At 46.2% G+C, this 26,128-nt stretch overlaps 1 protein-coding gene across 2 annotated transcripts in view; it reads left to right on the top strand.

Annotated features, from left to right (window-relative positions):
* Nucleotides 1–26,128, top strand: part of LOC135902635 (breast cancer anti-estrogen resistance protein 3 homolog) — a 252,610-nt gene that overhangs the window by 55,157 nt on the left and 171,325 nt on the right. The window contains exon 1 of one of the 2 annotated variants that reach the window (XM_065432830.2): nt 15,690–16,094. The exons of the other annotated variant lie outside the window; for it this stretch is intronic. The gene's annotated coding sequence lies outside the window, so the exon portion shown is untranslated. Of the gene's footprint in view, nt 1–15,689; nt 16,095–26,128 lie in introns of those variants that run through there. 2 annotated transcript variants of the gene reach the window in all.

Raw genomic sequence — 26,128 nt, 5'->3', positions numbered from 1 at the left:
CGACAATGCCCATCCCCACATCGTTGATGTGGTTAACACAAAACTGGCAAAGTTCAAGTCGGAAACGCAGCAACATCCGCCATACAGCCCAGACCTGTCGCCTTGCGACTTCCACAATTTGGGGCAATTGAAGAAGAAAAAAACGCTCAAGGGAACCAGATTCATGTCGGACGATGACGTGAAGGAGTCAGTTACAGACTTTTTGAAGCAGCCCAAGGAGCTTTATGAGACGGGAATCACGCGATTCGTTAGTCAACGCGACAAATGTCTCAGTGCTCATGGAGACTACTTTTAAATACAGTGCCCCGTATGGCTCACTTTCATTTGACCCGCCCTCGTATATTTTGCAGAACTCCTGCTTTTTGTATGTGCTCTCTGTTGCGATATAATTTCGGTGCAATTACTCACAATACACGATCGGTGACAGCTGCTGCTACGCAATACATTGGAATGAAGGACAGCGTCATAGAGATTTTTCCGTGGCCGTTGCATATGTATAGAAATGTAACCAAGGTTCTTGAATGAGAAAGTTTCAATAAAATATTTCTCCTCAACTTTCTCATTTCACGGCCTTTACATTTTTCATATCAGCGGCATGCACTGCTTTGCTTGTTTCGAACTGATATAGTTCTAAAGTTCGTGCGACATTTTCTTTACTTATTCATCATCATCATCAGCCTGGTTACGCCCACTGCAGGGCAAAGGCCTCTCCCATACTTCTCCAACAACTCCGGTCATGTAGTAATTGTGGCCATGTCATCCCTGCAAACTTCTTAATCTCATCCGCCCACCTAACTTTCTGCCGCCCCCTGCTACGCTTCCCTTCCCTTGGAATCCAGTCCGTAACCCTTAATGACCATCGGTTATCTTCCCTCCTCATTACATGTCCTGCCCATGCCCATTTCTTTTTCTTGATTTCAACTAAGATGTCATTAACTCGCGTTTGTTCCCTGACCCAATCTGCTCTTTTCTTATCCCTTAACGTTACACCTATCATTCTTCTTTAGATAGCTCGTTGCGTCGTCCTCAATTTAAGCAGAACCCTTTCCTTAAGCCTCCAGGCTTCTGCCCCATACGTGAGTACTGGTAAGACACAGCTGTTATTCACTTTTCTCTTGAGGGATAGTGGCAACCTGCTGTTGATGATTTGAGAATGCCTGCCAAACGCACCCCAGCCCATTCTTACTCTTCTGGTTATTTCAGTCTCATGTTCCGTATCCGCCGTCACTACCTGCCCTAAGTAGATGTATTCCCTAACCACTTCCAGTGCCTCGCTACCTATTGTAAATTGCTGTTCTCTTCCGAGACTGTTAAACATTACTTTAGTTTTCTGCAGATTAATTTTTAGACCCACTCTTCTGCTTTGCCTCTCCAGGTCAGTGAGCATGCATTGCAATTGGTCCCCTGAGTTACTAAGCAGGGTAATATCATCAGCAAATCGCAAGTTACTAAGGTATTCGCCATTAACTTTTATCTCCAATTCTTCCCAATCCAGGTCTCTGAATACCTCCTGTAAACACGCTGTGAATAGCATTGGAGAAATGGTATCTCCCTGCCTGACGCCTTTCTTTATTGGGATTTTGTTGCTTCCTTTATGGAGGACTACGGTGGCTGTGGATCCGCTATGGATATCTTTCAGTATTTTTACATACGGCTCGTCTACACCCTGATTCCGTAATGCTTCCATGACTGCTGCGGTTTCGACAGAATCAAACGCTTTCTCGTAATCAATGAAAGCTATATATGAGGGTTGGTTATATATTCCGCACAATTCTCTATCACCTGATTGATAGTGTGAAGATGGTCTATTGTTGAGTAGCCTTTATGGAATCCTGCCTGGTCCTTTGCTTGACAGAAGTCTAAGGTGTTCCTGATTCTATTTGCGATTACCTTAGCAAATAGTTTGTAGGCAATTGACAGTAAGCTGATCGGTCTATGATTTTTCAAGTCTTTGGCGTCCCCTTTCTTATGGATTATGATTATGTTAGCGTTCTTCCAAGATTCCGGTACGCTCGAGGTCATGAGGCGTTGCGTATATAGGGTGGCCAGTTTCTCTAGAACAATCTGCCCACCATCTTTCAACAAATCTGATGTTACCCGATCCTCCCCAGCTGCCTTCCCCCTTTGCATAGCTCCCAAGGCTTCCTTTACTTCTTCCGGCGTTACCTGTGGGCGTTACCTGTGTACTTATTAAATAGACAAAAACTCGGACGCATTGATATCAGTTAAATCGGACACAATTTTTCGAACATACGAGTATATTCTTTTATTCAAAAATCCACATTTTACTTGTCTTGACAGTGCATGGCGTTTAAGAATTCGTTTGCAGCATTTTTGGCAATTGCGATGCAGTTATTATTCATCTACTTAATTCCTCGAGAAATTCTATTAGGAGGAGGCCGAGCTGCAATGTGAGTGCCCCCTCCCCCTAACAAGATTTCTGGCTACGCCACTACATATTTATTTATTTATTCAGTTTACCCTACAGGCTCGGAGGAGCATTGAGTAGGGGGGGTTACAGAAAAATGACAAATAATTAACTCAAAGAAGGGAACTGCATAGTAAGAGAAACAAATAAGTTTGTACATTGGAAAAAAAGGAACACTGTTAAACATTGTAAAAAATACATACAAATTCAAGGAACTACAATGGAAAACAAAGTCCAAAAACAATACAAAGGCGAATACAATACAAAGTCGTACAACAAAGTCAAGCGAACATGTGAAGTTCCAAAAGTTCACGAAATTTGGCAGGATCTTTTAATCAAACAATATTATTTGGAAGGCTATTCCATAGTGCGATAGCGCGCGGTAATGCAGAGTTATTGAATGACTGTGTGCGGCCAAAAATGCGCCTGAAACTGAGATGATTAGGAAGTCGAGTAGATGTGCGAGAAGGAGTTTCAAGCGACAAGCGGCTGGACCATGAGTTATAGTAGTATTTATGAAAGAGGCATAGGAGAGCAACAGAGCGGCGGGAATCCAAGTCCGGCAGGAGAACATCGCGTTTAATTTGGGTAATGCTAGATTGACGACTGTAGTTAGAAGTTATAAAGCGGGCCGCACGATTTTGGATGGATTCCAATTTATCTATTAGGTATTGTTGATGAGGAGACCAATCGAAGAAGCGTATTCAAGTTGAGGGCGTATAAAGGTTTGGTAGGCCTGTTGACGGATGGTAGATGGCGAGAGGTGCAGATGACGACGTAAAAACCCTAAAGTTCTGTTAGCTTTAGCGCATATTTTCTCGATGTGAATGCTCCAGGCTAGGTTAGTAGAAAAATGAACGCCAAGATATTTGTAAGTAGAGTCACGGGGAACTTCCGACGAGCAGATTTTGTAAGGAAACTTAGGATATGATTTCGTACGAGTCAAGGAGAGAACGCAGCACTTAGATGTTTTAAGTGCCATTTGCCAACGGTCGCACCACTGATTAACTAGGTGAAGGTAATTTTGCAAAGTTAGGTGATCATTATGACAGTTAATCGTTCTGTAAATGACGCAATCATCCGCAAAAAGTCGTATGCAGGAGGAAATGTTGCTCGGTAAATCATTTATAAAAATTAGGAAAAGAAGAGGGCCTAGCACACTACCCTGGGGTACACCTGACGTTACAACAGACGTGGAGGAGCTAAAGTTATTCACAAATACAAACTGGTGCCGATTAGATAAGAAATTGCGAAGCCAAGATAATGTTAATGAGTCAATTTTAAGAGCAGTTAATTTAGCTATTAGACGACAGTGAGCCACTCTGTCAAATGCTTTTGCATAGTCGAGAAAGATGCAATCAATCATTTTGCTGTTATTCATGCCATAATGTAAATCTGACGTAAATTCCAATAGTTGGGTGTCACGAGACAACGCTTTACGGAAACCATGTTGATTTTGAAAGAAAAAGTTATTAGATTCAAGATGGTTGGATAAATGGGAGGCAATGATGTGCTCGAGAAGCTTACAACAAATTCATGTTAGTGAAATGGGGCGGTAGTTACCAGGTGAGTGTCTGTTTCCATCTTTGAATATAGGAATAACTTTGGCTATCTTCCAGTCAGCAGGTAGAAGACCTGTGGATAAAGACTGCTGAAAGATGTAGTACAAAATCTGACTAGATATAGCTGACGTGTTCTTTAGAATTTTAGAATTAATATTGTGAATGCCACATGATGTAGATAGCTTTAGATCGCGTATTAGTTTTGAAATGCCTTCAACACTAATATTTATAGGCGACATGAAGCGATAATGAAGGTCGGAGACACAGGGAATGGAAGAGCAGTCTTCATTGGTGAACACAGAGCTGAAGAACGAATTGAAAGTTGAAGCACACTCAGATGCAGGGACAGGAGCATTGTCAGCGTCATGTAATGTTACTGTATTTCTGCCACGATCAGTAGAGATAGCTTGCCAAAACTTTCTAGGGTTAGTGTGTAGAAGTGAGGACAGATCTTTGGAAAAATACTTCTTTTTGGCTTCACATATTACTAGGCAGTAAGATTTTAAACAATCCTTATATTTAGCCCATGCCGAGGGACACGATAGCCGTTTAGCAGAAGCGTATAACCTTTTCTTTTTATTTCGGAGGGATCTAAGTGATTTATTAAACCATGGGTTACGTTTGTCATTAGATATAGTGAGTAGTGGCACATATTTGTCTACTAGGAATGACATAATATTTCTAAATGAATTCCAATTCACTTCAACAGAATTATTTGTAAAGGATGGAAGAAACGTTTTATGAAAGAAAACCTCAAGTTCATTGTTCATTTGTTCGTAATTTGCTTTGCTATAATCCCTTATAATCTTACGTTCAGCACCAGCGAATTTCAGTGGAATATAAATTGAGAACTGCAGTAGGTTATGGTCACTAAAGCCATCAAGTTGCATGACAAGGCTTATGCTATGTGGCTCTGTTGCGAGAATAAGATCTAATATGTTGGTACCGCGGGTAGGCTCAGAAACAATTTGCGTAAGATTGAACTCTAAACACAGTTCGATAAAATCACCTGAATCAATGCTCGATGAAGACAAGCGAGACCAATTAATATCAGGGAAATTAAAATCCCAAATATTACTACTACCACTAGTAGTAGTAGTAGTAGTAGTAGTAGTAGTAGTAGTAGTAGTAGTAGTAGTAGTAGTAGTAACGCATCAAGTATCAAGTTTTTTTTTTGTGCACGTTACTTGAAAGCATAACTGCATGAATGACGCACCGCGCGTCTTTTTTTATTTCCTAAGTGCCAGTCACTGCAGGTCACTGAATATTTATTTTTCCCCTATGCTCGCGCCTGAAACCGTGACGCCTGCGCATTATTTCACACTTCACCACCGTCATTTCTGTCTGCACGCACGCTTGTGCCGCCTAAGGACCCACCATCCTCGCGCCAACGTGTATGGAGGGGCTTTAGTGCTGCCCGTCCTCGAGGCCCCGACCGTGAAGCACCAGCAACCGGACGCCGGTAATCCGAATAGACCTCTGCCTAGCTAGGACTCGATGCAGCTGTTCGGCTTATGTGCTTGCGTTGCTGCTGACGGCCTCGGGCTGCGCGCCGTCCCCGTCTCCAAACGCCGCTTCTCGGCGGGATTCCGGGAAAAGCGTGCCCCGGCAGCACGTTCCTCTCACCCGTTCACTAAATTATTTCGGTAGGCAAAAGATCGCGCACGTTAGAAGTGCCCAGAGAAGTAGAACAAGAACTGCCGCGTCCCTCTGCCCAAGTGCGTGTTAATTCTCCTCCCATGTTTCTCGCAAGGCATACAACAACAACAACAACAAAAAAAGAAACGTACGCTCTCTTCGATTCTTCCTTTTATTGTTATTATTTGTATGAAATTAAATTATAATTTGGCGCCCTTATTGGCGCCGGTTGCTCCTTTTCGCAGGGCGAGCAAAACTAAAATCGCGGGAAGACTGAAAACCACTGGGGACAGCCGAATATCACGAACATTTGTGAAGTTTTTTTGTTTTGTTTTTTACTCAGAATTTTTTTTTAGGGGGGGGGGGTGTAAAGGAAGGCACAGCAGAGAGAGTGAAAGTAGGACACTAAGGACACCCACAGTCTCGCAAAGAAGTGAAAGTGCGCAAAGGTGTCTGAAACCACGCACATAAGTTGAGAGTTTCGCAGACGAGATGGCTGACGTATCTACACATATCTAGAGCACTTAACAACATATAACAAAATCAGATGTGAGCTACACATATACGAACAGTTTCCCGAGCAGATAATGCTCATCTTTAAGTACAGAAAAACAAAGAAAAGGTTGCACCAAAAGAATAGGGAAAGACCAGTAAGGGCAAGTAATTCTGTGCTGGGTCCTATACATGGTGTTCTACGTAGCTTGAGCCAAACATTAAAAATATGCAAATTCCACGTAGCTGAACAGAACCAAGGTAATGTTGTTTGCCATCACTTGGAGGCTCTCGAATTATTCTTTGCGTTCCGCCCAATGCTAGTCCTAATTATTTCATCAACTTCTCCAATATTAGATGAAAAGTGTTAATGAGAAAATTGTAGAGCAACATGAAATACTCCCGATACAGCTTTCTGTTGCTCAATACGTGCTACATGAAAGTGTTTTTCCGAGTGCGAAAGACGCCCGCAAATACACGCAACATTGCCGCGCGACCGGCCGCTCGAGGCCAGTCGCGCGGCAATAAATGAGTATCTCCAAGTGACGGCAAAACAACCTTACCTTGGTTCTGTCCAGCTACGTGGCATTTGCATATGTTTAATGTTTGGCTCAAGTTATGTGGGGTACTCTGTATACGTATAGTATGTACTTGCTGCTTTCTGGCGCTTCCGCAAAGTCGCATAATTTCAATTCATGCATTATTCCTCTTGACTACTCTTCGCAGTAATTGAGTTAATGGAATCCGAGTTACTGAAATCTCCTTTCTTTGCTTTTTTTTTTGTCCCTTTATTTGCTATTTTTTTCTGTTCCACTGCCAGTGCTGTATAAGCCTCTGGCACGACTCTCAAGCACGACTGGCAGAAATCTCCGCTTGCCTGCACTTCGCTGTTGAGCGCCATAATTTTCGGGAGCTCTGAATGTCAAGCACGCCACTATAGGATTGCCTGGTGTGAATGACGGCGATGTGAACCAGCAAACCTCGTCACGCCCGGCGGTCGTGTGCACTAGCGGTCACCCCGTGTACCTCGCACACGAGGTGGGCTGGTCGCTTCTCTTTATTGGTGGTTGTTTTTTCTCGCCGCTCTCAACGCTATTTCAATCGACAGATCGGCGCTGCGTGCCGCGCATACTCGAAAAGAGCAAAGAAGCGCAATATTTTGGAGCAGAGTTATTTTTCCGCCATCGTGAGCGGCCGCTTCCTCGCATAGCGGGCGTTGTCGCTGGTTCGTAGTTCCTGGTCCCGAAGTGGGCGAGCGCGTGCATCGGTTCGACGCCGTTCGGCGAGAGTTGTTTGCTTACACAGCTCGGACGCGACCGAGAGCTTCCCGAGTGGCACGCAGAGCTGGGACGCGGGCGTATGTTGAAGCCTCTACTTACATCGAACACAGTGAGCTCATCTCGGCTGGTCGCGTGGCCCCAAAGTATCCTCACCGATGAGGTCTCGCAGGAACATCTGAGTGGTGTTATAGGCGTCGCTTTGTCCCGACTTGTGAACGGGCTTTGTATACAAAGCACTATAGTCTCGCAGTGTACGTTTTGCAGGGGCGGTGCGCAGGAAGTTACGGTGGGTATTGTTTTGGCGTTCATCGACGGGTGGAGGAGATGCTAATGCGAAGGAGAGTCTGCAAACGTAAGCCACTGTGGTCCCATCTGGTTAGGGCCGTTAAGTCATATTCACGTTCTGGCAGGGAGAACATCAGTTACTACTAGAAATGGACATCGATTGAACTTTTTCAACCCGATCAGTCGATTCGTTAAACGATTATTCGGATTTGTGGATTTACGAGGGACACCCAAACTAGCGAGAATTGCTTTATTTTTCTCTTCTAATTCGCGTATTTCGCCGAACACTCCCAAACGTTAAAGACCTTCACAGTACTTCAGAGTGAGACGCAACGGACTTGCCCCACATATTTGATGCATTGTTGGAAACTTTTAAAAAACTCTTGCCCCCAAATGGAGGTCAGTCAATAATTCCGTCGTTTTCTTCTTTGCCTCCTCCGCATCTTGAAAACGCTTTTCTTTAAGGTCTCGTTTCATTTTTGGATATAAGTCGTATAAGGGTCAAGCCACGGGGAGTAGGAAGTGTGGCGTAGCGTTGTCATCTTATTTTGTCAGGGAAGGCAGAACGCGCAGTGCTGTGTGAGTGAGTGAGAAAACTTTATTTCGAATCAGAACGATTCGCGTCCGGCGAGTTAGTGAGCTTGGGCACCCGCCGAGGCTACGGCCAAGAGTTCTTGCCTCTCGGCGGCTTCCTTGGCCCGCTGGATTGCCCACAGTTGGTCTTCCAGGTTCGAGCTGAGCAGCGCGGCCTTCCATCGCGCGCCGAGGCTGTCGATGGAGGCTGCGCTCGCATTGGCCTGTATTAGTTCCTGGCTTTCCCATAGCATGTGTTGTAGCGTGGCTCTGGTGCCACACACTTTGCATCTATCTGTTATGTATATTTCTGGATAAATAGCGTGCATTAGTATCGGGCTCTTGTAGGATTTGGTTTGTAGTTGTCGTCATTGTACAGCTTGCGATCTAGTGAGTTGTGGATGGGGTGGAGGATAAGTGCATCTTTGCATCTTGTAATGGTTGGTGATGTCGCTGAACCTGGTCAATGTGTCTGGCGGGAGTGTTTTTGTGGTGCACAAGCTACTCGCCCGAATTCCACATGATCGGGGCGTTTTGTTCAAACTGTGCCACGCAACCGGTCGGTCACTTCGACGTAAAAATTGTGGTTGACTGTCTGATCTTGCGATACAAATGTAAAATAAACAAGCTCTTCGATATGCATATTTAAAAATTCCCAAGAGGAAACATATGACCTGATGCACACACTTTATTCTTTGACGTCCGCCATTGCAAAACTGATGAAGACGGCGACAGAGTGAAATTTGTAGCTCGCACGATAGACAAGCACGAATATAGAAGGTGGACACATGAGAGTACATCGACAGGCTGAGGAGATGCTCATGTGAAGGAGGGAGTGTGCAACGTAAGCCACTGTGTATACCATCTGGTTAAAGCAGTTAAGTCATATTCACGTTCTAGCAGGGAGGACATCAGTTACTATACTAGAAATGGACATCGATTGAACTTGTGTGTCCACCTTCTCTGCGTCCTTGTCTATTGTGCGCGCTACAAATTTCACCATAAGTACTTACCAACTCGCCCAACTATCAGTTACGGCGACAGAGGCTCAGAAATAAAGCAATGCATTGAGTTGGCGAGACTGTACACAAGGACGCTGAACCAGATGCATGATCAATTGAGGGAGACGATAATTTGTACACATGCCTAGTGGCACGCCAATACTAACTTCCCTTTCGCCTCAGTAAAAAAATTCTGTTTATTTTTGGATCCACCCTCCTACTTACATACGTATATGTACGTGCGGGAGCATAACAACTCTAAGGTGATAAACTTTATGCATAAACTTCGAATAACTTGGTGGTCACATGACCGGATGGATGTAAGCGGATGGATGTGGACGGATGGATGTAAGCTTCGAAAAGCAAGTAGCCAGACTGAAGCTCGCAGGCTTCTCGGTACCACTTTTGACCAGCATCGCTGAAAGCCTCGCAACGAACCTTAAAGGAAAGCAGTCGGCAGCTGCTCTATCCGAGAATCGCTCACGGCCAATGGTTGCGGTTCTACCATATGTTCACCAGGTTGCGCACAATCTAAAAAAGGTTGTCAGCAGGGCAGGCATCAGGTTGCTGTTTACTGCCAAAAATAAGTTAGGTAGCCTGTGCCACCAAGTCAATAGGGTAAGCAAGAACAACTAAGAAAAGTTGTAAAAAACAGCATAGACAAAGGTTTGTTGGTGACTGTTGTGACTGTGTGGTGTATAAGATCCCCCTTTCATGCAAGCGTTTTTATATCGGCCAAACGGGGCGTTGCATCAATGACCGCATGCGCGAGCACTTCAACAAATTTTAAAAACGGGCAAAAGATAGTCAGTTGTCACTGCATTGCAATGAATGCGGCTGCAAGCCATCTTTCGAAGGTGTAAGTGAGTGAGTGAGTGAGTGAATAAACTTTTATTTGGTCCAGCAAAGCGCGATAAAACGCGCACCTGGCTAATCCCACGATGGGACTGACAGATCTAGTCTGCCGGCCCGATCGCGGGCGCGCTGGACGGCCAGGATTTGATCCTCAAAGACGGGACTTCGCAGGAGGGCGTCCCACTCTTCCTTGGTGAACTTCGGGCCCAGCGACCCGCACTCCCAGAGCATATGAGGCAACGTAGCTACCTCACCACAGGCCACGCAAGAACAATTGGTATAAACCTCTGGATATATGCTATTAAGGGTCGCCGGATTTGGGTACGAGTTCGTTTGCAGAAGTCTTAGTGTGACCGCCTGCGGCCTGCTTAACTTGGAGTGAGGCGGGGGGAAAACCCTTCTCTCTAAGTAGAAGAATTTAGTTATTTCGTTGTGTGTGAGAGGAGCGTCTCGGTGTCCGGGGAGAGAGTCACCCGACCCGAGGGCAGCGCGGTCGGTAAAGCCACGCGCAGCCTGGTGGGCAGACTCGTTGAGGTTCAGAGGAACCCCCTCAATCGCCCCCACGTGTGCAGGGAACCAAAAAATCGAGTGCATGGAGGTGTTGCCGTGTTTGGCGCCTTTCAGAATTTGAACTACCTGCCGGGCTACCCGGCCTTTCTGGAATGCCCCGATGGCGGCTTTCGAATCGCTATACACCCTGTCTCTCCGACCGTCTTGCATGGCGAGTGCAATGGCCACTTGCTCGGCCACCTCTGGGTTCGTCGTCCGGACGGAAGCACAGTTGATAACTTTACCCAGTGTGTCAACGACGGAAACTGCAAAAGCCTTGCCGTCACGGTATGCAGCTGCGTCCACGAAGCTTGCTGCGATTTTGTCCCTTATATCCGAAGCATTCCACATTCACGTTAGTGGCGAAGCATGTGTGAGCCTTCCGTCCATTTCTCTCCTTCCGAAGGAGATTGCTTTCCTATCACATTAATTGCAATTCCCCCTGCGCATGCCCAATGTTGTAGATTCTGTGGTTTCAGATAGCGGCGGAGCATATATATATGCTGACTGAAGGAATAAAGACACTTTGGTTGTTAGTCTGTGTCCCTTGATGTGTTTGCACGCACGCAGTCATGTCCATACTTTGATTATGCCAACGTGTGCCAGAATATAAATGAATTCCACTTCCAACACAACAGATCCTCGGTCTCGTTTTATTGACTTCGTTTCCGAAAACAAAGATTTTCGTATAACTTGGTATGATAGACGCTCAGAAAATGAACAAAGGTAAAAGATGCATGACATTTACATGTCTACTAAACGACACGAAAGTTCACAGACAGTGAAAAAAAATAAAGCTAAAGAAAACGCGAAGGCCGCTTCATGTACACACATGTATAAAAAAAGCGATTTTTACATAATGCCATAAAGACCAGTGTGTAGAAGAGCTTCTGATATACGCACTGAGATATTGCACAAAACTGGACGACGTGCACGACATAGTCATGACAACTAAAGAAAGCGAAAGTTCACTCGCAGTGGCAAAATCAATGATACGCAAAATACCTAAAAAATAGAATAAAAAGCAGAGATTGTTTTATTGACAGCCATACCAAAAAAAAACAGGAACTTAGTTATATACCTGCACAAAACTATATCAAATGCGCGACATGTTCATTACTGCTAAACAAAATGAAAAGCAGACAAGGCAGCGCAAAAGTCACATTGTACTAAAAACGGAAATACACATTGTCAAATCATTTTGCAGTTGACCACAACTTGAGTAACAGTGGCAATGGGGAGCAGAATGTAGTCAGCTTTTACAGCAGCACATAGAAACATTCGCAGAAAAACCTATTCGTCAATCAAAGACCAGGTGAAATAAGCCAACAAAACGACTTTTTTTCACCACGAATGCAATGTTAGCAGTAAAATTATCATACTTAAGACATTAAGTCATACCTTGTGTACTGGGCACTCCTTTGGGTAATAAACACGGACCGCAAAAATCTGCATATAGTACACTTGCAATGCTCATGCTTTGCTTTCCAAAAAAAAAAAAAGAAGAAGCGTATCATGCCTACACACGAAGGTCGCCCGCGCGGTTTTTCCATCGGCAATTGCTGAGACAATACATAAACACGAACAGTAATTTTTCAGCTGTTAGTACGTTTGTAGAACGGTGACACCCAGAAAAAGCACTGAGGACGGAATGAAAGTTGGGCGAGTTACTGAAGTTGTAGAATGAGACTTGGCATAGAAAAACACAAGTGATATACCAGATGACAATGTGGAGGAGCATCTATTCGTCAGCTTTCTCTACTGGTAAGAGCAAAGTTCAGCACAATCAAGGCGCAACGACGTCCGGAGACTCGGGGAGCACACACATAGGGCCGTGTTCGTGTAGATGCGCTTTATGTCCTTGGGTCTGCGCGCTCACCTGCTGTCTTTAGACACCTGCAAAAACCTTACAGGGCTTGCTTTTGAGGTATTCGCGCAACACTGCACGATGCACGAGCGGTGTGAGTCGTGAAACGGTCGAAACATCGCGGAGCACAAGCACACAGCTGTCGAGGACCACGGAATTGACGAAACTGCCTGACGGAAGTCGCATAAAATCCGACGTCGGCGTTCCACGTCGGCTTCTGGCGTCGCTTCGCTAAAAAGGTTCTCGCACCACCCATACCCAGGCTCTTTATTCAAATAATTGAATTTCTCAAGCTAAAATACGTGGCAAATCGTAAACTAATACTTATACACAACCTACATACATGATAACTCTCGCATTGTAATTTGACTATACAAGAAAACACAATTATGTTACGCGAAAACGCATAGAAACCACTTTTCCAGCGTTTATACCATTCACAGACCAGCCGCGGCGTCCTCCATTTGCGCGTGCCGGCGCGCGGCTGTCTTGGGAGCCACGGAGCGGCGCGCCAGGTTCCTTGCAACACCTCCAGCTGGCGCTCGCCTCCGTCGTATCGCTGCCCACGCAAGAGGCTGCGTTTCTACCACAAAGCCCGCCTTCGTGCATAGCGTTTGCGACCAGCGTTTCCCGGTAAACATTACGGTTACCCACGCTTTAGTTCTTGGGAAGCGTGAGAAGCAGTCAGGAATCTTTGAATGCTATCGCGTTCCACTCTTGAAGGCGAAGCTTAAGCGTCATCCAAATCTTTATTTTCCCGGGTGCGTGTTCCTTCCTCCGGGATCAAGCGTGCAGACATCCTTTTCTTTATTTCCCCCCAGTTTTCTAATGAAATTATCGAAGCTGGACTGTCGACTATGAGATTCATTTGATCTCTTTTTCTTTGTTTTCTCTAAATTTAGAAACTTTACGTCTCCGATAGCGTGTTGTCGGTGTTTGGTGCACTTTCTGCATTTTGATTTTTCGGAATGTCTGGAGGCTAAGTTCATCCAAGTAGTTTTTGCAGTTTTGTGAATTATGCTCTTTCTGTAGCGCTGTGTTTCCTGCTGACTGCTCTAGGCATGTTTCAAGCGCCAGCTTATTGAGCCCTTTTTCCACTCCCCCAGTGGACATGCTGGAGTTTGCTTTGTGACAGACTTTGAGTATTCGCGTGCTGCATCGCGTTTTTTCCGCACTCTTTCTGCTGTTTTTCACGCTTTCTTTTTTGTTTCATATAAAGTGTCAAGCTTCTGTCATCTTTAATTCCATATATTCGCTTACCCCAGTAAGAAGTAGCCAGCCAGTTTCACGCTGGCTAAACTCCCTCTATTTTCCACCTCCTCCTGTCTTCTGGCTTTCCTCCTTTTAGTGTTTGAGATTACTCTGCCTATTTATTATTATTATTATTATTATTATTATTATTATTATTATCATTATTATTATTATTATTATTATTATTGACATGATCTTCCTTTCCTGTGTACTTTCTGTATCCCCTCCTGTTTGAGCAGGCGGGCGTTGTGCCCCTTCCGGAAGCGGTTGCCAGCTTGTCTCTCAGACGTTTGTATTGAGACAGCATGCAACTAAGAGATCTAAAATGGCTTTGCTGCGTCCATCCGGCACTCTTCATTTTCATGATGATGTCATTTACATGCAGAACAAATAAATGGCCCAAAATTATTCCTTGCGGATGACCTGAAGTAAGTGGTTTTATTGCAAATAAGTAACCATTGACCTGAGCTACGGTTTAAGAAAAATAATTTAGGCATTGATACTCTGCCCCACGACCTGCCCAAATGCTGTTCGTCGCGCTCCTCGTACATTCCGTTATACAAAGGCAGACGCGGCGCCCCAACAAGGGCTCCCACCAAGCCGCGGTATCCTTCGGTGCCGGGACTTGTACTTGCAATTATTTATTCCAGCTGTAGTCGTCACCAGGTTATCTCGCACTACTTCGTGTTATAGTGTGTCTTCATATACCATACATAAGAAGGGAACAAACACTGACACCAAGCACAACATAGGGGAAATTACTTGTGCTTATTAAATGAAATAAAGGAAACTTTCTTTATTTCATTTAATAAGCACAAATAATTTTCACTATGTTGTCCTTGGCGTCAGTGCTTGTTCGCTTCTTATGATATGGCTAATACAAATCGGGCCCCTCGGTTAACCCCCTTTCTTCTCGTTCATATACCGTGCAGTTATTCAAAAGTCACCTGGGGCAGATAGAACAGCTCTTGCCCTTAAATTGAATTACTCGATTAGGTGGACATTACCTTCACGAGAAATCTTATGCATAATCGACGAATTAAAAAAAAACACCTAATTAGGTTTTGAACTAATTAAATTATGGCACATATTGTGATTTACTAATTGTAGCGTACACTTGTTCGTAAATGTATAACCTTTCATGCGTTAATTCAGGTCGAATGCTAGAACGTTTACCGTTCATTGCCCAGTTTCTTACACTGTGGTCTTCTCCGCATCTATCGCAACAAATTTGGTAGAACCTTATGTAAGTCTGCCAACGCAAAATACAACTGAGGGGAACGACGCCAAGACAAAAGAAGGCAACACTTCAAATATTGACGAAGAGAGAAAGATTATTGCGGCGGTGAACTGGCCGCCTAGGATTTCCAATTATCTGGGGTGAAGAAACGTCACTAACGTGGTGGCGCCTCTGTGGCTATCTTTCTCTCGGTATCTTGTGCAGGCGAGGGTTTGTTTGCCTTGAATGTCGCTACACAAATCTTGCGCCTAAGACTGAAAGCTCCCGTGTTAAATGAACGTTCCTTGCCATGGCCTTCGGTATCCGGTATTCAGGTAATGAAAACCAGCGTGACCATACCAATTACCTAGTTTCGCTCGTCTTTTACTGATATAAAGGGCAAGCGAGGCTAATTGGGCATGGTTACAGATGTAATCACATGCTGCTGCTTGACGCAAGCCGCCTCTAGGTCTGAAGGCCGTACATAAATGGCAAGACAGAAAGCGCGACAACTCACGGCAACCCCCCTAACAACTTGGTTGCCTTGGCCGCGCCTGACGTTACGAAAGCGAAACCAACAGCGCAGAGTAGTCGTTCTTCGGAGTGCCGTCAGGCGCGCCCGTGTGCTCCTTTCACCGGCTGTTTGCTTTGACGTTCAACAGGTGGCGCGAGCAGCGCGCGAAGGCAGAGCGGGCCGCTTGAACAGCTTGAACGTCTGCGCTTGGCGGCTTCAGCGAAGCCACGCCGCCGTGCGCTACGTACGGCATTCGAGCAACGGGCTCGTCGCGTGTAGTTGTGTCGGCGTCGTTCGTCGCGGCGGCACAGCGTTCGATCAGCTGGCCCATCTGCGTACTGTGCGCGCCGTTTGTTTTAGCCGTGCGTTTACTTTGTGCGAGACCACGTTGAAAACCTTCGGCTGCGCCGGTCACCGCCTCTACGAAATTGTGGCAGTCGTCGTGGTGGTTGCCGTGTCGCACTCTCGCGCGACCACCGTGAGCAACAGCTGTCTCTCACGTGCGGACTGGATTGTTGTCCGCTGCTTTCGAGCGGCGACTGCAAGGAGCAGCTGCCGCCGGCGTCTCGGCCTGCCTTGTGTGAGTACACGTCTCGTAAGGAGAGTGTCGAAAATCCACCTGTAGATGGAATAGCGGAAGAACAGAACTGATATATAGCCGGTGTTATCTATTGACGGCGCTTGTAAGATTATTACAGCTGTCGTTCACTTGGCGGCTACAGAAGTCAATATTTCGCGGTCAAACTCGCGTTGTCTATTGGCGTGTCCTATCAGCAATGTTTGTTTCAACGAAGTCTTTGCTACAATGCATGGAAGCAAATTCGCACAACTGAGCATCTAATATTTTGTTAGGTTCATGATTATCATGGCGAACGTTTATCATTAATCAACAGACTGCAAGCCCGAGCGTGTATCTATTTATGACTTGCAACAATGGAAATATTTGCTATTCCATGAACTGAGTGCTCGCTTAAAGAGCGATTGAAGCCATTAATGCACGAGGTAACTTACACAAGAAAGCTGTTGTTTTAAATCTGTTTAAATCTGTATGAATGGCTGGTACTTTCCATTAATTCGAAATTTCGCGTACGTAGAAGATGCAACAGAAGGCGTTCGTTTTAAATATATACATACACACACACACACGCACACACACTTTTTGCCCTCAAGTTGTTCTTCGACGATCACTGCGGTTATTACAGCTATAAATTGTTCGACGGTTCTGACTGACGTGCATTAGCGTAATTTTCTTTTTTATTATTTGTTGTCGCTCAAAATAAAAGAACTATATTCTATATTGTCAGGTTTGGTACGGTTGGTGCATCTTCTATATTTTTTTCACAGTCACATAGACATGTATTCACCTTCATGGCTCCCAACAACGAGTACCAGTTTTTACGCTTGTGCTTGCAGCGCTGTTGATTTTTGGAAGTTTATCTAGGCCTCAAATCTCTTCAGGGAACAAGAAACATCGCTGGGAGCAGAAAACCATTCAAAACAAGAACGCCGAACGATTCATCCATGGGGTATCTGTGCTGTCCATTAATACCATAGCGCGAAATGAAAACTGCTTATGTCATGTTAATTGCTCTCCGAGTGTTCTGTACAACAATTGGTATGCATTAAGAGATTTACTGAAACTGTATTAGTCAACGAAGAAACCGAATGCAAAAAATAGGCGAAGAGAAAAGAGAAGGGACAGCACTGCAGGCACTCACTATACAACTGGTTTATTGGAAGGACGCATAACATGAATATATACGCATTTGAAGATATATAGACATGCTCATAAGACACCGCATTAAAAAACAACTACATAAAAAAAGCACCCGACCGTGCGTGGCTTATAAAGTCTGACCATCAGTAACCAGTTGCAATAAACCAGTTGGTAGTCAGTGCCCGTACTGTCCCTTCTCTGCTTTGTCTGCATATATTTCGTGCGTGAATTACTTATCTCAATTAAGTACCAGCTTTTTCAAGAATGGACGCTTCTAACTGCATCAGTGTTTTATCCTCCGTTACTTCAACAACAGAAAAAGGCTATCAAATGCGCGGCCGCAGGTGGCTTCGCATACTAAGGCCATCTGAGAAGTTTAGCACACACTGGTTTAGTCGGGCGGTGTGGAATAGACTTGCAGAGAAAATCCACACTGTAAGTCACATCGAATCTTCCGCAATTAGCAGCTATGAAAAGTTGACCTAGTTAGCAGAGTCGCCGTTAACGGAGAAACAGAGTTTCAGAAAAAATATTGAAATTCTGGAGTTTTATGTGCCAAAACCACTATCTGATTATGAGGCATGCAGTAGTGGCGGACTCCGGATTAATTTTGACCTCCTGGGCTTCTTTCACATGCACCCAAGGCACGGTACACAGGCGTTGTTACATTTCGTCCCCATCGAATTGCGGCCGCCGGGGCCGGGATTTGATTCTGCGACCTCGTGATCAGCAGCGCAACGGCAAAGCCACTGAGGATACAAGGATATTGCACAAGGATATTGTCCATATTGAGAAACATATTGCAGGTGCTTATGGACTTACTATATAGATCAAGTGGTTGCGAAATCCATGCCGAAAGCAGCGACAAATAGCTATAACGGCTATGAGTAGGCACTGGCTATACTACTGCGGCTACATGGTGAGATACAGACAAGAGTAAAGGAATGTATGCAGGTTAACCAGCGTAATACCCAGGTTTATTACCCTTTTCGAGTTAAAGGGGGCACGGGAGACAAAATAATACAAATAAAAAGAGGAGCCACGCCGGCGTAGCAGTCACAACGTGCTTTTGCACAGCAGAGCACGGTTTTAAAGTTTGACATATAAGCAAGTGCAAGGAACCTAAAGCTATATGATGAAACATTGCAATGACAAAATGTGCTGTTCTGTATTACTAGGATTCCTGCATGACTGTACATGTGCATGTCTCTGCGTCAGGCACGTACCCAAGAAGGGGGGGGGGGGGGGGGGTCTTCCGAAATTAACATCTTTTTTATTTATAAGGAAGTAGAGAAAACACCGCCAGAACTGGAAAATGATTCTGTGTGTTTTCAATGACGCTTCTACAGTTATCAGCCGAGCCGCCTGACGAAGACACTTACCTGCTGTGCTTATGTGGGTGTTTTTCTAATCTTCCGCAGTAGGTGCAGCACGGCTAGAACCGCAGCGTCCTACGCTCTACGCGGTTGTACGGGACTGGCGGCCACGCATCGTCACGCAACTTCCCAAATAACAGTACGAGTCGGTTTTGGCACTTAACTTGGTAAAGCAGTAAACGATAGATCCAAAAGGACCTGTAATTGTTCCGCAAATATATATTTCTGTACAATTCCTTCAGAGATAATTCAGAAAAACACAACTAGAAATCTTTATTTTACACTTTGGCTTGTTTACTTGTTCTTGGCAGTGTTCTTCCTGCGCGAGTCCATGTGATGTGGTTCTTTGTTTGCCGAGCAAAGGAGAGGTGTATCTTTAGATTAGGTTCATCATTGATGAACCTAATCTAAAGATTAGAGACGTGCCAAAACCACTTTCTGATTATGAGGCACGCCGTAGTGGAAGACTCCGGAAATTTGGACCACCTGTGGTTGTGTAACGTGCACCTAAATCTAAGTACACGGGTGTTTTCATATTTCGCCCCCATCGGAATGCGGCCGCCGTGGCCGGGATTCCATCCCACGACCTCGTGCTCAGCAGCCCCACACCATAGCCACTGAGCAACCACAGCGGGTGAGGTGTGTCTCATCGGCGCGTACCTGTGAGATACACCTTATTTAATTTCTCTTTTGCGGGTTTACGCGTCTTTATGGCGAACGTACTAGTAAAGATACACCCGCCCCCTCACTTGCATAGAAAAGTTACCTTCTGTTGCCCCCCCCCCCTCCCTCCCCCCAAAAATATCCTGGGTACATGCCTGCTCTGCGTCCATGTATAGACCTGTGCAATTCCGTCTGTCTTGTGTCTTCTAGTAGGGCCCATAGCAGTGTGTTTTAGCGTAACAATGAACCAGGAAAATTTAGCGTAATACATATATCGGATCAAGCTTGACTGAGACAATTGGCGTTTGCCCTTTAGACCGTGAGAACCTGCAAAACAGACCCGTCGAACACGCGGCTAGCTCGAGCTACATTTACCCTGAGCACAAGGGTCGTGTAGTCTGCAAGCGGACCTCATCGCGAGGTTTGAAGACAGTTATATGCGTTGCCTGGAGGCGACGCTACAGAGGTATATCTACATACGTTACCAGCATTGCTTTCCGGCGCAAGTCAATGTCACGCGACATGCACGATTTGCTGTAGTAGTAAGGGCTCATTCACACCGGCGATCGAGCAGCGAGCTACTGACCCAAAACAGTCGCTTTTCGACCAAAGCGACCATTTGCTGCCTGACGACCGGTCGCTCTGCGACCAGTTTGGTCAGGCGTTTGTGTTGCAGTGTTCCAGTGGCAGGCTCTCTCGCTGCACAATTAGAACTGGCGAGCTCCTAGATCGAGATTCTTAATATTGGGCTTTAGATAAGTTATTTAATTCACTATTAGGTGAATAAGCTATAGGCATCTTGATGTGTGCAACGGAAAGTGGATGGCAGAGCGGCATCTATACTTAGTGTTGCTTTTTTGCCACCGTTTAGTACGTCTAAAGCCGGCCAGACGTTTGGACCTCACTTGCATCATGGCTTGACTTCTGGGTTTTTACGTGCCTAAACCACGATTTGATTATGAGGCACACTGTAGTGGGGACTCCAGATTAACTTTGACCACCAGGGTATATTCAACGTGCCCCCGATGCTCGGGACGCGGGCGTTTTTACATTTCGCCCCCATCGAAATACGGCCGCCGCGGCCAGGATTTGACCTAGCGACCTCGTGCGTAGCTAGCAGCGCAACGCCATAGCCGCTAAGCCACCGCGGCGGGTATTCATCATGGCTAACCCACAGCGTGGCAAAAACACTGCATTCACAAGAACTGCTCGGAAAAACTAAACTGCCGCAAGGGGCGTGCAGGCTGTGTACCGGCCTCTGCTCCCTAAAAGAGCCAACGGGCAGCCGAATCATGGTCGATAGACGAGAAATTCAGGATGCCAATCAAGTATCTCGGAGCGAATGAAAAGCTGGGTAATTGCGCCACCTAATTCCACCCTCACCCAAAGGCTACGGGGAGTGTGTCAGTGTCTGAAAACTAACCGAAATTTTACAATCCCCGTTTAAACACCCTCCTAATAAAACAAAACTGTTTACAGGCAGGCTCAAAGCACGCGCCGAAATGAATTCCGAGATGCGGCACTCCTTGCGCGCTAATGACTGTTTACAAAAGCCAACGTTCAACTTGGACTAGCGAAATTGCGGTGTAGAATACAGCGAGCGTAAAATTAGCCTTCATGCAGCTGCTATTTTACGTGGACTTTATTATTCTTGTTTTCATATTACTTTATTGTTGTTACCTGGCTGTCACGTTTATGGAAATCGTCCTTTAAAGCTCACGAGGAGTATTCAGCTGAGAACACTCGGAAAAGGTATTGGACCAGCCATCGAGAAAGCAAAAGCAAGCGGAGACGCGTTATTGTATAGCAAATTGGCGATACTATGGATGACTTTTATTATTTATGAAATAGCGACTCCGAAGATGATTCGCAGAAACTGCGGTCGATGTTAGAAAGTGGCTTGGACATTTTCTCAGAGTAGAAACCCTTGGACGGCTTCCAGCGGACAACGAGTCGGTCACTTGTCCTTGAGTAAGATTCGCCGCTCGTGACCAGGCTGTATTCTTCAGATGTCGTTGCACCTGCATTAAAATAACGAAGGTACACTGTTCGCGAGTACTGGTTTCGCGACGCTCCGTGACTGAAAGTTGGCTTTGTTGAACAGTTATGACTTTGTTCTACTTTTCGTCCACTCACGCGCTACTGACGTTTTCTGCTCTCCGCCTGCACGCATCGGCTGGTCCAAGGGCGAAGACGAAAGAGCTTTGCTTATATATCCATCGCTCACGGCCAGAGAAGTGGGGCAATACGAACGCGTCGTTGACACGTCAGTGGTCCCGCCAACAAAGACGGGTTCTGTTCTCCCCGAAAGCGCCTGAGGCTTTCTGTTTGCCTGGTTTAGTTCGAGCGGTGCGTGATGTCAGCCAATGGCGCCAGAAATGTTTCCTTATCCTTCTGACATGCCTTATGCGTTAGTCACGGCACACGGTATGCGCGCTCGGGCTCTGGTGTAGCTGTTCTCGCAACGCCTCATTCACAAGGCTGCCGGTGGGCAGCATGTGACCGGAAACGGCATCCACGGGGACTTGCTGTCGGCGTATATCAGGCAACATTTATTTATTTATTTATTTATTTGTTTATTTATTTATTTATTTAAAATACCTTACAGGCCCTATGGGGGCATTGTGTAAGGGGGTTACAAAATCAAGGGAAAAATTAAAAAAAAAGATCAAAAATTAAAATGATCGCTCCGTTCTCCTACTGTTTGAATCGATTAGTATTTAATTAACGCCCACAATCAAATTTCTGATTCGTATCTGGTCATGTGCAATTATTCCGAGACATGTCGAGTGCGGTAGCATAGACGGCAGTTACAGTCCACTAATGGCCGCCAAGTACGAAACCGACCTGTCGATCAGGACGTTTACATAGATGCGGCAGAAGGCGGGTATATAGTGTCAGCTTGTCAGGCAGAACTTCGCCAGCCAGACTCATGACTAAGCCAGCGGCTCAGGCTGAGCGGGCGACCTTTGGGCTGAATCGACTCACCTGCAGGGCAGGTCGACGCATCTCGCCCAGTGCGCAAGGTCAATTTTTAAGCGCGGTCGGGCTGGGTCGCCGGTGCACAGGAACGGTGGGAGTTCACGCTCCGTTGTCTTACCTCGATGCAGGGTGCCGATGCCATCTCGGCCTGCCCAAAACGATTCCATGCAAATGCGGTCACATCGGTATCTGTCAGTCTGGTTTCCAATTCCACCTACTCGCCCGTCTCGTTCATGTAAGCGAATCTTCTGAAACGGCGATCGTGCCACCTGTGACGCTACGGCAGTTGGCCTGTTCCACTGAGCAAATCGAAAAAAAAATGTCATTCTTAATCTGTGCCATTGCCGCATCCAGTGCGTGTCAGACACGACTTCCCTGAAAGAGTAAAGCTTCTGTGCGCGGCGATCGATGGTTCGCGCGTATAATCCCAACGCCGCCAAAACATGCCGCTTATAGGCGGAGTATAAATCGCCTCGGCTTCGCAGGCGTCAGTCAAGGCGTCAGTCAAGTGGCATTCTGCGTGAGGGCCCACCGTATACTTGACGCGCCGGCTCCATTCAGGCGCCTGATGAGGCGGTTTATTCCTGGCGTCCGGCCACATGGCCATCCCGCGCTTTCGCTGTGGCTCGTGAGTGCGTGTCGGCCCATCCGGCTCGCGCCCTGCGCGCGTGTAGACTCGCGCCGCTATTTTCTCCCCGGTAAACGGACACGGCCCGAGTGCGCGACTGCGAGTAATTGATTCCTCGCGGAAACGAACGAGTCCCCGCTGGTCAGTCATCGCAGCCGCCGCCGCCGTAGTTCCTTGAGGAAAACCGAGGCGACCACTTCCGCTTGCGTAAGCTGCGTGGCGCGTACAGGGCGACCTATTTGGGTTATTGCCTCCCTTTCCTTCTTTGAAATCTTTTTCATATACGGATGTCTTAAACGCCTCGAGCTTCCTTGGCTCCCGCTCTTCTTGCTGCTTTGTCGAATCATTTCTACCTTGTTCGCATAGAGGTGAATGGCTTCCAAGCGGGCAAGGGTTAATGAGGGCTGCATATTTCATCACGGACGGTGATGAAATAGTAAATATTCTCATCTGGGAAGGTGTGGTGCAGGTACGCGAAGAGAACTTGAACGTATCAACAGAACACGAGGAATGGGATAAAGAAACAAAATCGATACAGCCTAGACGGAAGGTGCATGGCTTTCATTGACGTCGAAGTAGTCATTCTTAGATCACCGCTCTCGCACATGGCTCTCAAGCGGTGGAAAGGGCTGGCTACTCCTTGGTAGACTGAAATGTCTCGCCACGTAGGTGCTCAGCGGTTAATCATAAACGGCAGCATGTACGGAAAACAAGTTGAAATGGCCGTATTTGGTGCCACTGGATAAAATTCTGGACGAAGTACACTTGATGAATTCACCACAATGCTAACCAGGGGGCTCCTTGCAATGTCTTCTGTCAGCTCTTCGTCGCGGGTCCTGTGAACAACTCGTGTCGGATATACGAGAAATGCACCATCGTACGATCGCGAAAGGACACGACGTCGTGTTTCAGTGGCTGCCTGGCCATTGCGGTATCTCCGGCAACGACCTCGCTGACGAAGCGGCTGGGAAAGCACACGAAGGAGCAACCCTTGTTTCTGTACCTTTATCGCGGACTGACGCAGCCCAACATTTACGCAAGCTAGCGCACCGTATGACATTGGAGAAATGGCACACACCTGAATTCACCCAACATCGATTACATTCCCTCGACCCATCTATGCAACTGTGGATGTTACCTGGACTCCCGCGAAATGAGGAAACAATGCTGTGTCGCTTATACGCTTGGGCGTCGCATTCCCCAATGCATGTACGCGCTTGATAGGAATGGCTGATAGCGCCGAGTGCAATGCCTGCAGTGTCGAGGAGACTATAGAGCATCTACTGTGCTACTGCCCATCTTTTGAAAATGAAAGACATGACCTCTGCACAGGTTTAAATCAGTTAGATAGAGAGCCGTTCACCTTGAACAAGGTCTTGGAGCCATGACCTCGCATATCGCAGCAACAAAAGGCCACAAAAGCGCTGCTGCGATATTTGAAAGCTACCGGATTTAGTCACCGTCTGTGATCCGGACTGAGTGGCCGATCGATATCCTCAGTGAACTTTTTATTTTTCTTTTAATCTTTCCGTTCCCTTTTCCCTTTCCCCAGTGTAGGGTAGCCAACCGGGCTCAGTCATGGTTAACCTCCCTGCCTTTCATTTATCATTTGCTCTCTCTCTTTATGTTTGTTCCGCTGATTATTTCAGTTTATTCCACGAAATGGTCAAAGTGCCGTGTAGATGGTGAAACTTTTAGCAGAATTGTATAGCTGAATCTTCGGTGCTTTGTAGATCGACTTGACTGCGCTGATTGCGATGAGGTGATCACACCTAGTGCGTGTTTTAGTAGATCGGCGGCTGGGCATTTTGGTATGACAAATGCCGGCACTCTTCCCGACTTGGGCGTCTGTACAAACGTGCGGCGGGACCAAGTCCGCGAGTATAGGCGCAATTGAGGGGTCTTATTGGGTTGTCGACGCGTTTATGGTGAAATTTTCATTAATTCTGTACCTCCTGCGACCTCTGTAGCTGCACGTCTTGAACGTAGTGTTGTGTTAGGGTCTTAAACCTCTGCGTATTGTTTATCCCTTTCACCGTTCCGGCTCGTCTGGTGGATACTGAGGCTCGCGCCGCCCGCGCAACTTCGTGGCGTGCGGAGCGAGTCACGTATTGCGCCACGAAGGAGGCTCAATTGTGAGGTCCATGTGGGCTGCCTGGGGGCCCGATGCGAAAAGCTATCAACGAGCTCGAGTGTGTTTACATAACGACCTGTGCTGCGTGAAGTGGTGAACAGAGCGCGCCCCTCCTTCGCTGACCCTGGCAACGGCTGCGATACGCTCCTAATTACTCAGGCACGAGTGCTCGCAAGCCAGCTTGCGCCGAGTGCAGTACAATTCAGCTTGGCGAGGTCGTCTTGCCGAACGCCTCGTTTCCTTGCCGCGTGGCCGGTCTGCGACTGTAGTTTGATTTTTCTTGCTGGGCGAGGGTGCTGTAAGCGCAGCAATGAGAGTGCCATGCACGTGTGCTGAGGGAACCGGTTACTGCATCCTAACGGGTTGGATTCAAAGATTCGAAATCTTGTCCAAATGACACGCCACAATGAATGAATAGAATTTATTGATAGGAAAGACAGAGAGGTCGACCTGAGCTAGTGCGCTCTAGTCTGCTACTCTGTACTGGGGAAGAGGGAAAGGCTATGATAAAGAGTGCGACAAAGGATACAGCATGGCGGCGGGAACAAAATAATAATAATAATAATAATAATAATAATAATAATAATAATAATAATAATAATAATAATAATTTACGCTTTAGCCTTTGTAACGTGCCTGGCTTAGCCTTTTTTTTTTATCGGACATTCGATACCTCCCCTGTGAAAAATAGGGCGGCACATGCGCCTTCCGGTGGTTGCTGCTAGGAACCACTGCCATCATCGATGCCTATTCGACCTTTTACGTTAATATGATCACCGCCTGAGATGCCTACTGCATGCATTATACACGAGTTGCAAAAGTGGTTTCCATCATTCAAAGAGAAAGTGACGGATTTAGGAGGTTGACAAGAGCAGTACAAAGTGCTATATACTATACGTGTCCTCGTGAATTTGTCAACGCTTCCGTAACGGAAAATAGGGATCTTTTCTTCTCTGCATCGCCCCTTTTTCGCTTAACTTGTCCGTGAGTGTAGCTGTACCATATTTTCTCGCTTTTCTTTCTTTCTTTCTTTCTTTCTTTCTTTCTTTCTTTCTTTCTTTCTTTCTTTCTTCTCCCTTTTCTTTTTTTTTTTAATTAGTCATCAGAAAAATAT

The sequence above is a fragment of the Dermacentor albipictus genome, chromosome 1, assembly GCF_038994185.2.
Source record: "Dermacentor albipictus isolate Rhodes 1998 colony chromosome 1, USDA_Dalb.pri_finalv2, whole genome shotgun sequence".
Classification (NCBI taxonomy): Eukaryota; Metazoa; Arthropoda; class Arachnida; order Ixodida; family Ixodidae; genus Dermacentor; species Dermacentor albipictus.
The sequence above is the reverse complement of the archived record's forward strand: the minus strand, read 5'-3'. Positions and strand labels throughout refer to the sequence as shown.